An 18306-nucleotide genomic window follows, 5' to 3' on the forward strand; every position below is an offset into this window, starting at 1 on the left:
CAAATTTTTTATTCAAATTGACATTGCTCAAATATATTATGTTATAAAAATATTATATTAATTATATATATTAAATAATAATTATATATATACATTAAATCACTAACCCAATTATAATTAAAACTCATTACCTAAAATCTAAAAAATTCTTATCCAACTAAATAACCCAACCTAAATATTAGAACGTTTTTTAGTGCATATAGTGTATCATATTTATTTAAAGGAATATTTTTAAATAAAAATAATCTAAAATATCAAATATGAATGTGTCAATCTGAATTTACCTTTCTTAAATTGGGTATGACTTAAATGTAAAATAAATCCAATTTTTAGATCAAACCAGTAGCTACGTAAAAATTTTGCTTAGCTTCATCGCTAATTGTATGCATTTATTGAAAAAGTTTGAAATTTGACTTTTGATTTTTGAAATAAATAGAGTCGCAACCATCCTTTTTCCTAGGTATGATCGGACACCTATTAGATCTCTTATTAAAACAAATAAAAGCCGAGTTTAGGTTCACGTTAAAATCCAGAGAAAATTTGGGTTCGGGAGTCGGGAAGACGCTGCAAGGAAGGTATTAGCACCTCATGACGCCCAAAATTGGTATCTTATAAACAAGTGTTGTCTTGATTTTAAAAAATATGAGTTCAATATAACATTTAGTCGTGCATTTGAAAAGACAAGAATTTTCAATCTTTTGATTTTTTTAAGAAGGATATACCGCTTTAACACGAGTAGATTGATGTTCACCCAACATAGCGATGAAAACGATTTAACTTAGTGTTAAACCGATATGTTGCCTTTGATTATTGAAATTAATTAGAAACAAGAATGTGATTTTAGAAGTAATGTAAAACAAAATTGATATGGAATAAAATAAACAAATGAAAGAGCTAGGTACACATTGAAGCAGATAATCAATGTGTCAATAATATTAAAACGTAATAACAAGTGCATGCAAGATCAAATGTAATGATAGTATCAAATACGAGAAAAACAATGAATATACATATGTAAAATGACATTAAGAGCATGTACATAATATATACTTATACATATATAAATATAATTAGTAATAATGTTAGAGATATACTATATATACTATTTGAAATATACATGAAGTGATAAAACATATATAAGTAACTAGTAATGTTAAAGTATATACATAATATGTATATATATATATATATGTATAAAATGAATATTGAAAATGTATGTACATAACATATATGAAAAATATATAAACATGATATAATATGTAAAATATAATATAGTATTCGTATGAAATGTAGAAATACAATATAAATAGTACAATAACGTAATACATAAAAATACATATATAATACGCACACTAAATTATTTACATAACATATATATATTGGAAATAATGACGATGAAGAAAACTATTACAATATTATGTGAATATATACTTATATATATATTATAGATATATAATAAGACATATACTAAGGTTAATGATAATAACAAAGATGATATAAAATATATACACATATGACAAAAAACATTCACTATATTAACAATAATAATTATAATAGTAATAGTATTAAAATACAAAAAGGACAATAATATAGTAAGAGTAATACATGTATAAATCTATATACATAAACAAAAATACACATTATTATATAATAATAATAAGGGTAATATTGAAATACGACAACAAATACAAAAAAGATATTGAAATAAAGTAATAAAATTAACCCATACGTGAAAATATATATATACCTATGTACTAAAACCATATACAAATATTGATAATGATAATGATCGTGATAATAATATTGAAATGTAAAAGCATTAATAAAATATTACAATAAAGTGGAAAAAATACTAAATACAAATACACGATATATATACGCATATAATAAGAGTATACACTAACATATAATAATAATAATAATAATAATAATAATAATAATAATAATAATAATTGTATATAAAAAAAGAATATTTAACGAAGAAATGAAAATAAACGAAAAAAGGACTAAAATTAAATTAAAACAAAGTTGTGGGGCAGATTAAAAAGAAAATAATGAGAAAGGGCCTATTTGAACACGGGCAAAACCAAGGGGATCAAAATGCAATATTACGAATTTTTCAAAACGCAAAGAGGAGGGATTAATTTACAAACCATTAAATTTTAGGCCAATTTATAAATAAATATAAACCTCGATTTGAAATACCAAAATGCGGAAGGATCGACAAGCAAATAGCCCACTAAGTTAAAAACACGCGGACCCCGCAAGGGTTCAGTCGAATCAGTAGGGCCAAGTGAACGACGCTGCTTTGGGTTAATGAGCAGCCCCAAAACGACGCTTTGGTGGGCTATATAAGGCCCTAATTTGACAAAAAACATTTGATGAAGAGAAAAGAAAAAAAGGAGAGAAAGAAGAGAGAATGTGAGAGGGAGAGAGAGGGAGTTCCGGCTGGGGTTGGCCACCGTCCACAACGGACCTCGCAGACGCTGCTGTCAGCCACTGCACCTGGGCCGAGAAGGTAAAATTTTAGATTTTTTGTTTTTTGTTTTTTTTTATAGTATTGTATATATATATTTGAGTGTATTAGAGTATAGAAAAAGAAAAAAGAAAAGCCAATGAAAAGAAGAAAAAACGATTCGGTAATAGGAAAGAAAATAGGTTTTTCACCTTTTTCCTTGATCTGAGTTTTGATTTGAACAATATCCAATATTGATCTGTTGTTGTTCCTAAAAACTAATGTGTGTATTTTGTTTTTATGACTTCCGAAAATCAGAAAAGAAAAGAGAACCCTTTACATTTCATTTCATGGCTTTTATAGCCTTTACAATTTTATTTCCTATTATTTCGCTCTTTCTCTACTGTGTGTGGGATGGTGGAGGTGACCCGGAGCAGTGTGGCGAGGCAAGTGGTCAGGGTAGGTGGCTGGTGTCGTGGGTGGTTGCGCGGTTTGCTAGGCGTAGGTTAGGTGTTTTGTTTCGATTTGTGTTTTAGGGTTGGGCTAATTTTGGGTTGTAATTTGGGCTTAGTGGGTAGGTTTAATTGGTTAGTAGTATGTAGGTCCTGTGGGTTTAAGTTAGTAAATGGGTTTTAATTTGTAAATGAAATCGGCTAATGGATATTGTAATGGGTTATGGGTTTTGGGGCATAAGGGTTGTTAAATGGGTAGTTTTAGGTTTAATTTGAAAATGTGATTGGCCGAGTAATTTAAAACGGCCCAAAATTGGCCTATATAGTTGCTTCTTCTTTGCTCATTGTCGGTAACGAGAATAGAGCAAAGACATGAAAGGCCAATTTTGCCCGCCTTGCCGAGTCTTGACTTCATTGGTGCTCTTCTTATTCAGAGAGTCTCCTTCCAAATTCGCCTCTTGTAGCTTGGTTCAATCCATCGCATCTTCCGATGTACGCCTTGTAGCTTCAATCTTCTCGCATCTTCAAGGGTATGAGGTTCAGAGCTTCGATCCGTTTCATCTGTAACCTTAGAAAGATAAGACATACATCTTCAATCAGCTTCCTATTGCTTCAAAGGAGATAGGGTTTATGGTCTTTTTTCTTCAGAACTTTAAAAGGCAAGATTTGATATCCTTGATCGGCCATCGCAACCTGTGGGGACAAGACTTGCAACTTTGACCGCTCCATCGCAACTTCGGGGATCCAAATCGTGTCTTCCATCGCCTTCAATCTTTATTCTTTGCTCGGCATGTGATCTTGAGCTCGACCTTTCTCGCAATATAAGTTGATTTTGGAAAATAAAACCTGAAAATACCTCAATGTGTCTCGAGACTCAACTCACCTCTCGCAATATGAGTTGATTTTGAAAACATAATTAAAAGGCTCAACTCACCTCTCGCAATATGAGTTGATTTTGAAAAACATGAATTAAAAGGCTCAACTCACCTCTCGCAATATTAGTTGATTTTTGAAAACATGAAGTAAAAGGCTCAACTCACCTCTCACACTATGAGTTGACTTTTTGAAAAATGTAAATTGAAAACGTAAATTGAAATTACCTCAACAGGTTTCAAGCTCAACTCACCTCTCGCAATATGAGTTGACTTTTGACAAACAATAATTGAAAATACCTCGATGGCCCCGAGGCTCAACTCACTTCGCAATATGAGTTGAATTTTGAAAATGAAAAACATCAAAATACTAAACTCGTCATCCGTGGAATTGTGTGTCTTTTCCTTTGATTCAAGACATCTATCATCACATCTTCTTTCTACTGAGTACCAGATATGTCATGTATGTCGTTATCATGATATGTACATGTTGGTCTTAAATGCTTTCATGCCTACATGATTATGCTATGCCTTGGGCTTGTTTGTCGATGTCCTTTTTCGTCACGATTCATCATGATGATCAGATTCATGACTTCACTCTTGACTTTCTTTAAGCTTTGTACCGCCTCCAAATTTCATGAGTAATTTGTGTTCTTCAGATATCACACTCTTGTCCCTCGATTGAACTTTGTCATTACTTTGAAGCTCTTGTATTTGTCAAATTTTCATCCGTAATGCTTAACATTTCTTTTGTTTAGAGTATGTCATTTCACTATTTATCATGTAAATAAACACATAATGAGATGCATGAAAATGGTTAAGTAGAGGCAAAAGGCTATCTCACATTTATTTATTTCAAATGTAGCAAAAAATAAAGTTAATCAATGGTAGTAAAAGTGTCATAAAGAGAAAAGGGATCGATTCAACTGATACAAATGCTCTAGATATTCAACATATGAACTCTTCCACGCTCCTTCATCAAGAATCTTTTCGAGCATGGCTTCTGCGTAGAAGATCTCGAGCTTTCATAAATGCTTCAAACACTGTAGTCTCGCTATTTGACCCACCGCTCAAATGCCTTGTTCTTTAAGCCTGTGTTTGCTTCATTAGAATGCCCTTTTGGGTTTTCATCCTAATTTTTTTCTTTTCACCTTAATCCCTTTTTTTAAGATGCCCTTTCGGTTTTAATCTTGATTTTCTTTTCTTTAAGCATAATATTTCTTTACAAAGATCTCGAAGCCATCGGATTCGGTAACTCCTTCCCATCCATCTCGGTGAGAATCAAAGTCTACCGAGAATGCCTTCTTTACGACGTATGGACCTTCCCAATTTGGTGCCCATTTTCCTAAGTCTTTTTGTATTGGGAGAATCTTTCTCAAAGACGAGTTCTCCTTCGTGGAATTCTCTTGGTCGCATTTTCTTATCATGGGTGTGGATCATTCTTTTCTGGTACATCCGTCCATGGCGATTGCCTTCAGACGCTTTTTCTTCAATAAGGTCGAGCTCGAACCCATTCTACTTCTTCTAGTTTTGATTCCATTAAGACTCGTAGAGAGGGATATCGACTTCGATAGGTAGCATGCCTTCCATTCCATAGACCGAGAGAGGAGTTGTTCTCAGATGATTCGCGACAGATATGCGATATGCATACAAAGCAAATGGTAGCTTCTTGTGCCGCTCTTTATATGTCTCACCATTTTCCCAATAATCTTCTTAATATTCTTATTGGCCGCTTCAACAGCCCTGTTCATTTTCGGGCGATAGGGTGATAAGTTATGATGCTTTATTTGGAATTGTTCACACACCTCCTTCATCATTTTGTTGTTCAGATTCATGGCGTTATCTGAAATGATTCTTTCAGGCAAACCATATCGACAAATGATTTCCTTTTTCAAAAACCTACAAACTGCAATCTTCGTCACATTGGCAAACGAAGCGGCTTCTATCCATATTGTGAAGTAATCCATGACCACAAAATGAACCGTGTCCATTAGAAGCTTTTGGGAAGATCGGCTTATAACATCCATGCCCCACATAGAAAAGGGCCACGAAAAGTCATGATGTGAAGGGGCGACGGGCTACATGAATCTTATCGCCATAAATTTGACATTTTGGCACATTCTGCAAAACTAATGCGCCACTTTCTATCGTCAACCAAGAATAACCGAGTCTCATAATCTTCCCGGCTATAGTAAAACCATTGGAATGTGTCCCACAAATTCCCTCATGGACATCTTTAAGTATTTTTCTGGCTTCAACAGCATCCACGCATCTCAAGAGCACCTGATCTTTTCCTCTTTTGTACAGGATGTCCCCATCAAGAACAAATCCCGCTGCCATTCTTCTGATTGTTCTTCTGTCGTTCTCATTTGCTTGCTCGGGATACCTTTGATTCTTGATGTATTCTAAGATATCATGGAATCATGATTGCCCCTCTCGCTCCTTCTCAATGCTGAAACAATGTGCAGGGACTACATATATGCTCATTTGAAGAGGCATTATTTCGCTTCGCTTTGCTTTAAACATTGAAGCTAAAATGGCCAGGCATCGCCTAACTAGTTTTCTTCTCGTGGGAAATAATTAAAATTTATTTTTTGAATTCTTTAATCAACTCTCGCCACGAGATCATCAGATTTGACTAATTTTGAATCCCTTACTTCCCAATCTCCACGATCTCGATAAATCACCAATGCCGAGTCTCCAGATACCTTTAAAGTTTGATGTTTCGCTCAATTGTCGCACGAAGTCCCATGATACAGCTTCATATTCCACTATGTTATTGATACGTAAGAAATTCACTGGCGTTGAATGGATAATGGTTCCTCTCGTGATACTAAGATCGCTCCAATCCCATGCCCCAATGCATTCGATGCACCATCAAAGCTCATCTTCCATGACTTTTCTTTTGATAACTCACATTCTTTTTCCGTAATGCACATCAAGTCTTCATCTGGGAAATCAAATCTCAATGGCTCGTATTCCTTTGTTGTTCGAGTTGTTAAGAAGTCAGCTATTGCGCTCTCTTTTATCGACTTTTGGCTCACATAGACGATATCATATTCTGATAGTAAGATCTGCCATCGTGCTATTCTTCCTGAGAGTATAGGTGATTCCATTATGTACTTTATTGGGTCCAACTTTGAAATTAGCCATGTCGTATGATACAGCATATATTGCCTCGAGTCTCCGAGCTACCCAAACCGAGCGCAACAAGATTTTTCTATGGACGAATATTTTGCCTCATATTTAGTGAACTTTTGTCGAGGTAGTAGATTACATTTTCTTTCTTTCTTGACTCATCATGTTACCCCAGTACGCAACCCATTGAATTCTCGAACACAGTCAAATATAATATCAATGGTCTTCCCGGCATTGGTGGTACTAGCACTGGAGGACTAGACAAATACTGTTTTATCTTATCAAAAGCCATTTGGCACTCCTTGCTCCATTCTCTGGGATTATGTTTTTGAAGGAGTCGAAAGATTGGGTCGCATTGGTTGGTAAGTTGAGCGATAAATCGGGTGATGTAGTTTAATCTCCTAAAAATCCTCGACTTCCTTTTGCGCGTGTGGGGTGGTAACTCTTGAATGGCTTTTATTTTATCCGATCCACCTTGATACCTCTTTTCACGACAATGAAGCCTAGCAACTTTCCCGAGGTAACCCCAAACATACATTTGGTCGGATTAAGCTTTAGCTGAAACTTTCTCAGTCTTTCGAACAACTTCTTGAGGTTCACCACATGTTCTTCTTCCCTCAGATTTAGCAATCATATTGTCGACGAGACCTCTATTTCTTTATGTATCATGTCATGGAATAGCGCCACCATAGCCTTTGATATATTGCCCCAAAGATTCTTTTATCCGAACGGCGTTACCTTGTAGCGTAATGTTCCCACATTGTTATGAAAGTAGTTTTCCATATCCTCAAGGGCCATCTTCATCTCGATTATAACCCGAGAATTCATCCATGAACGAAAATAATGAATGCTTGGTCAGATTATCCACCAATGTATCGATGTGTGGCAAAGGAAAATTATCTTTAGGACTTGCTCGATTCAGTCACGATAATCTACGCACATTTGTACTTTGCCGCCTTTCTTTGGTACCGAGACAATGTTAGCCACCCATTCTCGATATTTGAGGCTTGTAGGAAGCCAAGATCAAATTATTTCTTGATTTTTTTTTATTTTCAGCAACATCTCGTGTCTCATCTGTCTTAGCTTTTGTTGAATGGGTTTGTATTCGCTTTAATGGGAGCTTATGGACCACTACATCTTCATCTAATCTCGCATGTCCCGATATGACCATGCAAATACATCTTTGTACTCGAGGAGCAGAGCAATCAAATTATGCCCGGTGCCCCTAAAATAGAAGTGCCAATCTTCACTTCTTGCTTCCTTTCTTCGCTCCCAAATTTATTGTTTCAACAGATTCATGATGAGGTAAAATCTGCTTATCCTCTTGTTCCACCATTCTTAGCAAGTCGAGACGAGACATAGTCTCAAAGATTTTCTTCGGCCAATTCTCCTAAACAAACAAACCTTCTCAAAATCAATTTCAGACTCAAGAACGGGTTCATTCATGCCATTGATATCCTGAACACCGAAAGTTGAATGGAAAAGGAAACTATAGAGGGATCCAAGTATTGGAACCAAGAAACGAAATGTCATGGCATGGCATGAGGCAAATGCAAGGATAGGCTATGAAATGAGAAAATGATTATGAAATTAGCGATAATGCGAAAGACCGTGACAAAATGCATCTTCATTGATGTTTATTTAAATGATAAAGAGCAAATCATAAGTTTTTACAAAAGAACCCCTACTATTAATTAGGGGCACATAAAAGAATAGTGTTAATATTGAGCATTGCTCTAGAGAAGATTTAGAAACTACAAGGAGCTTCATAGAAGTCCAATTGTTCAAAACAAATCCAGAAGACAAGGTCGATCGTTGAAACATCCTTAATCAGATCATCCTTTGTCAAAGACATTTATACCGACATTCCAAGACCCCTTTCAATAATTAATAAGATGCTTCGTGGACTATCTTCCCGGTATATCATTCCTCGCAGATGTAAATGTTTTGACAAAGGAGGGTACGTTATGGGCTCATATTCTATTTCTACCTAAGGTTCTTGCGATCCTTCTTTCCCGATCTTTCTTCCATTGTTTTCTTTGACGATGTTTATCGAACCCCAAACCAGACGGCCTTGTGGTGTATCGCCCTAAAGCTCTAGCTATTCCTTGCTGAAAATTTCCCAAACTTTTCCTCGCCTGCCTCTTCTCACAATCACTTGATACCCATCCCGGTATTTCTTGACAAGTTTGGCACGGAATTTGCTTCCTCAAGGATTTAATGTGGCATTGACAATTCAAGGGATTTGAAGGAACATTCCATCGCGCTTTGCTTACTTCAAGGTATGGCGATCAGCAGAGATAGATGCGATAATGTCTTTTCTCCTCGACGGTGACCAAACACCATCCATGATAAGTTTCACCTTTTGATGGAGGGATGATGGACCGCTCCAGCAGAATGGATCCAAGGTCTTCTCAAGAGACAATTGTATGATGGTGTAATGTCCATGACTTGAAACTCGACATCATATATGTAGGGACCCACTTTTAGAGGGATCTCAATTTTTCCCATGACTTCTCGCCTTGTTCCATCAAATGCCCTTATCGTGGAATGGCAAGGCCTTAGATAGGACAAATCCATTGGAATCCTAAAAGTGTGGCCAAAGGCATGACGTTGAGTGTCGATCCATTGTCGATGAGCACGTTCAATATTATATAACCCTTGCAGCGGGTTGTGATATGCAATGCTTTCGAGGAGCCTCTACCATTGGGTGGTATTTCATCATCACTAAAGGAAATGAAATTATCCTTGTTTAGGTTATTCACCCATCTGTCAAGCTTCTCAACGGATATATTGTTTACCACGTAAGCTTGATTCAACACCTTTAACAAGGCGTTCCGGTGTGGCTCTGAATTTAACAGCAGAGTCAATATCGAGATTCGTGCTGGCTGCTTACTCAATTATTCCATCACGTTGTACTCACTGTGCTTGATAAATTTTAAGAATTCCTGTACTTCCTCCTCGTCCACAGGCTTTTTAGCTTCTTGTTCAGTACGCTTCATGCTCATCTTTGGTCACATGTATCGGTGCTTTTCTTTCGCTTTCAAGTCACTATTCTTCTTCACCGGTTCGACCTCTTTCGAATAACATCTTCCACTACGAGTGAAATGACCTACTTCCCCAATACTTTCAATATGGCTTTGGGTTTTTCATCTTCGTGTGACGATATTGACGTCGATTTCCATGGTACTACTTTATTGTCCTTGTAGGGAAAGGAGATGGCACCTCGATTATCAATTTTGGTTTCACCGACTTCTTCTTCACATCGTAATAAATTATTAATGGTCGATCGGCGCTTATACGGAAACCCGACGATTGATGGTTAGAGGCGATATTTCTTCCATCGGCCTCTTCGCCTTTATAAAAGATCTCAATCTTCTTATTATCCATCATGTTTTGAAGTAACCTTTAAATTCCTCACATGACTGAATGTCGTGCCCTACAATTCCATGGAAATCGCAAAACCTTGACTTCCTTCCTCGAAATTTCGCTTGAGCGACAGAGCAATCCTTCTTAATCAAGATTCTCCTGTGATTTTCTCAGAGACGTTTTATTTCATAAACCCTTCTTCTACTTTGCCGCTTGTCTTCTTCTCCCATCAGCCACATTCTTCTTCTGGTGTGATTTGGGAATGGGTTCGCAGCTTGTACCGCCAGACCATTAAATCGCAGAATGCCCGCATCGATGAGTCCTTGAACTCTCATTTTAAAGGTAAGGCGCTTCAGAGAGTGCCCCCGATTCCCAAGATGGTATACACAACTAGCATTTGGATCATACCATTTGGCACGGAGGCTTAATGGGTGCCATGTAATGGGGAGATATTAGTTGTTTCTCCAAAATTTTGGGTATAATTTCCCATACGACATGTGGATAGGAGTAAATTGCGCTTCTCGTAATTGGGCCTCGGTCTTGGTTCATTTCTTGGTTGGCTTTGAATGGTAGAGTGTTTTGTGGGAATGTGGTGACGGGCCTTTGGTTGTTCATGGCGATACAGTGGTAGGAAGGAAGTGGTGCTTGGTAATAAGAGGTCCGAGGAGGATAATAGAAATTCAAAATTGATAATTTCGAGGTCGGGTTGGTTTGGATATGGATTAGGGGCATAATAAACTTCTCATTCCCACCATGTGGGCTTCTCGTTCTTTCTTCTTCATGGGCACTACCTTTTTGAACCTTCTAAACCTTTCATTTTACAACTCTTAACGGATTCTCTATTAGCTCACCGGATATTACAATATCCGTAAAATCCTTCGTGGCACTTCCCACTAGTTTGTCATAAACGGCGCTTTCAAAGTGTTGATGAAGAGAATGGTTATCTCCGCTTTTGTTAGTGGAAGCTCCACTTCAATGGGATATCTCTCCACCTTTGCGCATATCGCTCTAAAAGTTTTGTTGGTTTCTTTTCCATCATTTGTAGGGTCATTCGATCGTGCACCATATCTCGATACATGCTTGTATCGCCACGTAAGGTCGACGCCAAGTCCTTCCAAGATCGGATCTTTTCCTACTAAGTCGGTTGTACCAATCAAGAGCCGATCCTACTAGACTATCCCGAAAACAATGTATGAGTAGCTTATCTTCGCTCACATAACCCATTATTTTCGACAAAACATGACAAGATGCGCTTTGGACATCTCGTGTTATCATATTTTTCAAAATCGGTACCTTGAACTTCTGGAGGCGAACCGGATCGGGCACCAAGTCGAGTTCTTTGGCGCTCAATGCAGAGAAGGCTTCAGACCTTCTATCGCTTTGAGCCTTTCTTCCAAGCTCCTATACTTGTGTTGAACATCATGATCATTCATTTTCAACCTAGTTATCTTTTGTAGATCGTCCAAATCGAACGAGTGGATTAGCAGGACTAGCCCCGGTTTGATACAAACATTCCTTGCCCTATGTGAGTAGGTGGCACCGCCTGCTGCTCTGTGTCCTGGGTTCCCTTGGGTATACCCTCTTTGTGTTGTGTAGGCATGCGCAGAGTGAATCTTAGGGGATAGAGCGATCTTGATCTGTGATTAACTCTTGATCGAGGTTCCTCGATGTCAAGGCTCGCATGGGTCCCTTTCCTTTAACTAAAGTCGACATCATCTCCATCATCTTGGCCATTTGGTCTCTTTGTTCAAGCGATTCTTCTCGAGACCTCACCATTAAATCTCTTGTCTCTCATCGCGACTTGGCCAATCGCTCTTGTAATTCCCTCTCAATTCTTTCCATCCTTTCAATTTTTCATTGAATTCAACCTCCATTGCCCTAACTTGTCGACTCGCTCTATACTGAATGACGTGGTTTCATCTCGTGGTATTACAACCGCGAGTTGTATGTTTTAACCTCAATAACGATTATGGGATATGCAATGAATGAATGAATGAATGAATGCATAAATGTCAAATAAATGTTAGTCATGAAAGAAATGCAAGAAGTTGGTGTGGATTTCAAGATAGCCCTTATTTTAGGCATTTCATTCATCAAAAGAGTTCATTACAAAACATTTTGCCATTTTCAATTCAAATATTACACAAACTTCCTAGCTATATCGCCGTAGTTCTTTACTCGCTAAGAACTCTAATATATTTGATCTTTGACTTGAAGGGAATTGGCAAATGAGAATTTCAGCTTCTTCCGATAATTGTACCAATGCATGGCTACCCCACTAACTTCATTAATCAAATAGTTGTTGCATTTCTTTTTCTTGGAGGCCCTCTTCAGAATACGAACGCCTCTATCATATCGACTATCTTTTTCTTCCAAAGCCTTCAAGAGAATATCTAGTCGTTGTTGACGATCTTGCAACATATCTTCTAACTCTCGATCCTTTCTTTTAGTTCTTGACATTTAGATCGACTAGTCATTACCTCGCAGATACGCCTTCATATTCGGCGCTTTTTCTTCCTCGCTTTTATCATAGCCCGCGTAGCCTTTTCCTCCTCTTTCGCTTTTCCTTTCCAAAATTCCATCCCACCTTTCATGTTGCTTATTTCTTCCTTCTATTCTACCGACGACTTGCTCATTTCCACTATTCTTTATTGTGCTTCTTAACTTCTTATTTTCCAGATGAAGATCTCTTAAGTCATTTCTTACGACTTCACCTTTTTTGCACTTTCTGCTCGATCTTTCAATCAACGTCAATATTCAATTGGTAGTTTTCCTCTTGAAGAGCACTAAGGTCCCGAGACATCTTGGCCTTTTCTCATTCAAATTCTTGTCTTGCCATTTCTAGCTCGACGGCATTTCTCGAGAAAGGATTCGGACTCGGATAGTTCATTGACGAGATTTTCGACTATTCACCCGTTGTTTCCTTCAGATGTCGTAATCTTGGGTGAGGTATCAGATATAGAGCCAATTCCATCGATGAATTTTCGCCAAGACTTTGCGTGTCTCGGACCCTCTTCATATACCCTTCTCCTCAAAAGCGAACTCAGATCTGCTAATCCTCCAAAGCGGGTATGAATTGTCACGAAGAAAATTGTCTTTGGACTAATAGCGGGCATATCCAACTCCTCCCCATAACCCAAGTAGTGGTACCCAATCTTGATTTCGACCTTGTATAATAGAACCAAGGCGGATCCACTTGCTTTCCACGTTATATCCTAGGCCAAGGTTCTAAAATCGAGATCCAATATCGTTTCGATGACTTCCTTGGCCATTCTTTCTTGAGATAAGCTTCCAACGGGAAAATGTTTTGAAAACATATGGAACGATGTGCGCCTACTTTCCAAAAGTGACTCAAAATCTAGACATTTAGTAATCATAAGATCCGATAAAGCGTCCCTTCCCCATTTTCCTACAATTGTTTAAGAATCTGAAGGTCTCGGCTAAGATAGTCGGGACAGGGTTGATTTATTGCTTTAATCTTTCGAAGAAATCCACCACCGCAACTTCTATGTATCCTAGGACTTTCGGGAAGATGATCAAACCGTAAATGGCTAGAGCAAATAGATTCACTCTTTTCAACATGTCGGGATGGTTCAGAACCAATTCTCGTAGGGAAGACCATGGAATGCAAATGGTTTCATTCTTCTTCTTTATCTGCTTTTTCGCCCATGCGCTACCATGTCTGTCAATCTCATTAACTTTTTCCTCAAGGTCATTGGCTTAGTCTCTTTCACGATACTTTATAGAATTGCGATTTTCAACACGAAGCAAAGCAACGCATCTCTATAGTCGAGTCATATCTTCTAGATTGAAGGTAAAACATTGGTAAGCCGGATCCCAAAATCGACCATGGCTTGGATCAATCATTCGCTCACGCTGACAACAATCAAATTGGCTATGTCTCCATATCTCTGGTGAAGATACCCTAGTGTCCGAGTCCCACCGATTCCAAACCCGAACCAAATCTTCAAGGTTATTCGCGAACATTCACAGCTACGTGTTCGGTAGATTAGCAATACATTCCTCCACTAGACTATCTCCTTTTTCTTTCTCGAGTTTTAGAGACCATCCCGAACCACGGATTCTTCTCTGTTGTTTGTATAATTAACTCTTCCATTAGAAACCCATTTTTGGCAACCAAATCTCTAGTCAATGCCTTCCTAGTATGATGCCTATAATGCATGATGCAAAATAAGAACATGCACAAATATCTTGGTTAGTACAATAAACATGAATTACGGAAAATCAAGATAGAAAATGTAAATGTCAAGGAAATTAAAGGTAAGAGGCGTTCCTCCCATGTACTTATTTTGGTGACTATTAATGACGGAGGTTCGGCATGGCTCTAGTTAGGTGATTCTGACGGTTCACTATATGCGGTTTCTTGTTCTAGATAGGTACTCAAATTGTCCGCATGTCATCTAAAGATTAGTACGAAACCTGGTCGTAGCCCATCACAGCTTACGAGTTCAATTCGAGGATTACATTTCCTTATGCCTATGCGGAGGGACAAGTTAACTCACTAAAGCATAAGTCATATGTAGCCCGAAAGTATTCACTAGCCTTGTATGAGGGACGAGTTAACTCACGAAGGCATAGCATTTACTTTCACTTAAACGGACGGAGCCCGGGTATAGAGCTCATGTTATGCAAGAATGCAGTGCACGATGTGTGGGGAGAAACTCACAAACCTTTACGTTTTATTTAAAAACTAAACCAAAACTAAAATCATAAGAATTTAAAGCTTTAAAACAACCGGACAAAACAAGTTAGAAGAATATATACAACACGATGCAAATGCATGATTTTTCAAAAACACAATTTTAGGATCACGACTAAATGTTAATTTGAACAAGGAATTTTGAAAATTTTGACAACAAACGTTTAATTCGACTCAGCGGAGTCGCCAGCTGTAGCGACGTAAAAAAATTTGCTTAGCTCGGTCACTAATTGTGGCGATTTATTGAAAAAATTTGAAATTTGACGTTTGATTTTTGAAATAAACAGGGAGTCGCCACTGATCCTTTTTTCTAGGTGTGATCGGACACCTATTAGATCTCTTATTAAAACAAATAAAGGCTGAGTTTAGGTCTACGTTAAAATCCAGAGAAAAATTTGGGTTTGGGAGTTGCCACACGAGAGGAAGGTATTAGCACCTTGGGACGCCCAAAATTGGTATATTGTAAACACGTGTTGTCTTGATTTTCAAAAATATGAGTTCAATATAACATTTAGTCGTGATTCATTTGAAAAGACAAGAATTTTCAATCTTTTGATTTTTTAAGAAGGATATACCGCTTTTAACACGAGTCGATTGATGTTCACCCAACATAGCGATGAAAACGACGACTTAGTGTTAAACCGATATGTTGCCTTTGATTATTGAAATTAATTAGAAACAAGAATGTGATTTTCAAGTAATGTAAAACAAAATTGATATGGAATAAAAATAAACAAATGAAAGAGCTAGGTACACATTGAAGCAGATAATTAATGTGTCAATAATATTAAAACGTAATAATAGTGCATGCAAGATCAAATGTAATGATATTATCAAATACGAGAAAAACAATGAATATACATATGTAAAATGACATTAAGAGCATGTACATAATATATACTTATACATATACAAATATAATTAGTAATAATGTTAGAGATATACTATATATACTATTTGAAATATACATGAAGTAATAAAACATATATAAGTAACTAGTAATGTTAAAGTATATACATAATATGTACATATATATATATGTATAAAATGAATATTGAAAATGTATGTACATAACATATATGAAAAATATATAAACATGATATAATATGTAAAAATATAATATAGTATTCGTATGAAATGTAGAAATACAATATAAAAAGTACGCATAACGTAATACATAAAAATACATATATAATATACACTAAAATATTTACATAACATATATATATATTGGAAATAATGACGATGAAGAAAACTATTACAATATTATGTGAATATATACTTATATATATATTATAGATATATAATAAGACATATACTAAGGTTAATGATAATAACAAAGATGATATAAAAATATATACACATATGACAAAAAACATTCACTATTAACAATAATAATTATAATAGTAATAGTATTAAAATACAAAAAGGACAATAATATAGTAAGAATAATACATGTATAAATCTATATACATAAACAAAAATACACATTATTATATAATAATAAAAGGGTAATATTGAAATACGACAACAAATACAAAAAGATATTGAAATAAAGTAATAAAAATTAACCCATACGTGAAAATATATATATACCTATGTACTAAAACCATATACAAATATTGATAATGATAATGATCGTGATAATAATATTGAAATGTAAAAGCATTAATAAAATATTACAATAAAGTGGAAAAATACTAAATACAAATACACGATATATATACGCATATAATAAGAGTATACACTAACATATAATAATAATAATAATAATAATAATAATAATAATAATAATAATAATAATAATAGTATATAAAAAAGAATATTTAACGAAGAAATGAAAATAAACGAAAAAGGACTAAAATTAAATTAAAAACAAAGTTGTGGGCGATTTAAAAAGAAAATAATGAGAAAGGGCCTATTTGAACACGGGCAAAACCAAGGGGATCAAAAACTAATATTACAAATTTTTCAAAACGTCATAAAGAGGAGGGATTAATTTACAAACCAGATTAAATTTTAGGGCCAATTTATAAATAAATATAAACCCGATTTGAAATACCAAAATGTGGAAGGATCGACATGCAAATAGCCCATCGAGTTAAAAACACGCGACCTCAGAAGGGTTCAGTCGAATTGGCGGGCCAAGTGAAACGACGCTTTTGGGGTTAATGAGCAACCCCAAAACGACGCTGCTTTGGTGGGTTATATAAGGCCCTAATTTGACAAAAAAAACATTTGATGAAAAGAAAAGAAAAAAAAGGAGAGAAGAGAGAAGGGAGAGAGGAGAGGGAGCTCCGCCAGGGGCTTGGCCACCGTCCATCATCAGACTTGCATACAAGGCACGGCCACCTTGAGGAGGTAAAATTTTAGATTTTTGTTTTTGTTTTTTATAATATTGTATATATATATATATTTGAGTGTATTAGAGTATAGAAAAAAGGAAAAAAGAAAAGCCAATGAAAAGAAGAAAAAAAAAACGATTCGGTAATAGAAAAGAAAATAGGTTTTTCACCTTTTTCCTTGATCTGAGTTTTGATTTGAACAATATCCAATACTGATCTGTTATTGTTCCTAAAAACTAATGTGTGTATTTTGTTTTTTTGACTGCCGAAAATCAGAAAAGAAAAGGGAACCCCTTTACATTTCATTTTATGGCTTTTATAGCCTTTACAATTTTATTTCCTATTATTTCTGTCCTTTCTCTCTACTGTGTGCAGGGGATGGTGGAGGTGACCCCGAGCAGTGGCGAGGCAAGTGGTCAAGGGTAGGTGGTGGTGTCGGGTGGTTGTTGCGCCGGTTTAGGGGTAGGGTTAGGTGTTTTGTTTCTGATTTGTGTTTTAGGGGTTGGGCTAATTTTGGGTTGTAATTTGGGCTTAGTGGGTAGGTTTAATTGGTTATGTGGGTCTGGTGGGTTTAAGTTAGTAAATGGGTTTTAATTTGTAAATGAAATTGGCTAATGGATATTGTAATGGGTTATGGGTTTTGGGCATAGGGGTTGTTAAATGGGTAGTTTTAGGTTTAATTTGGAAATGTGACTAGGCTGAGTAATTTAAAACGACCCAAAATTAGCCTATAACAAAACCGACTCAAATTTAGAAAATTGGTCTACATACTTGCATGGGTGAAAAGCTTGTAAATTATCGTTCGTTTTGACTGTTTTTGGATCAGAGGCGAATTCTGATTTGGGTTGGGACAAGTTCTGGCTGTCTGATTAACATGAAATTTTGTCCAAGGCTTGTGATAGAACTTTTTAGTTTGCTTCAAAGAAAGAGCTTTATCAGCTCCTCTGCAACCCTG

The sequence above is a fragment of the Gossypium arboreum genome, unplaced genomic scaffold, assembly GCF_025698485.1.
Source record: "Gossypium arboreum isolate Shixiya-1 unplaced genomic scaffold, ASM2569848v2 Contig00265, whole genome shotgun sequence".
In the NCBI taxonomy this organism is placed as follows: domain Eukaryota; kingdom Viridiplantae; phylum Streptophyta; class Magnoliopsida; order Malvales; family Malvaceae; genus Gossypium; species Gossypium arboreum.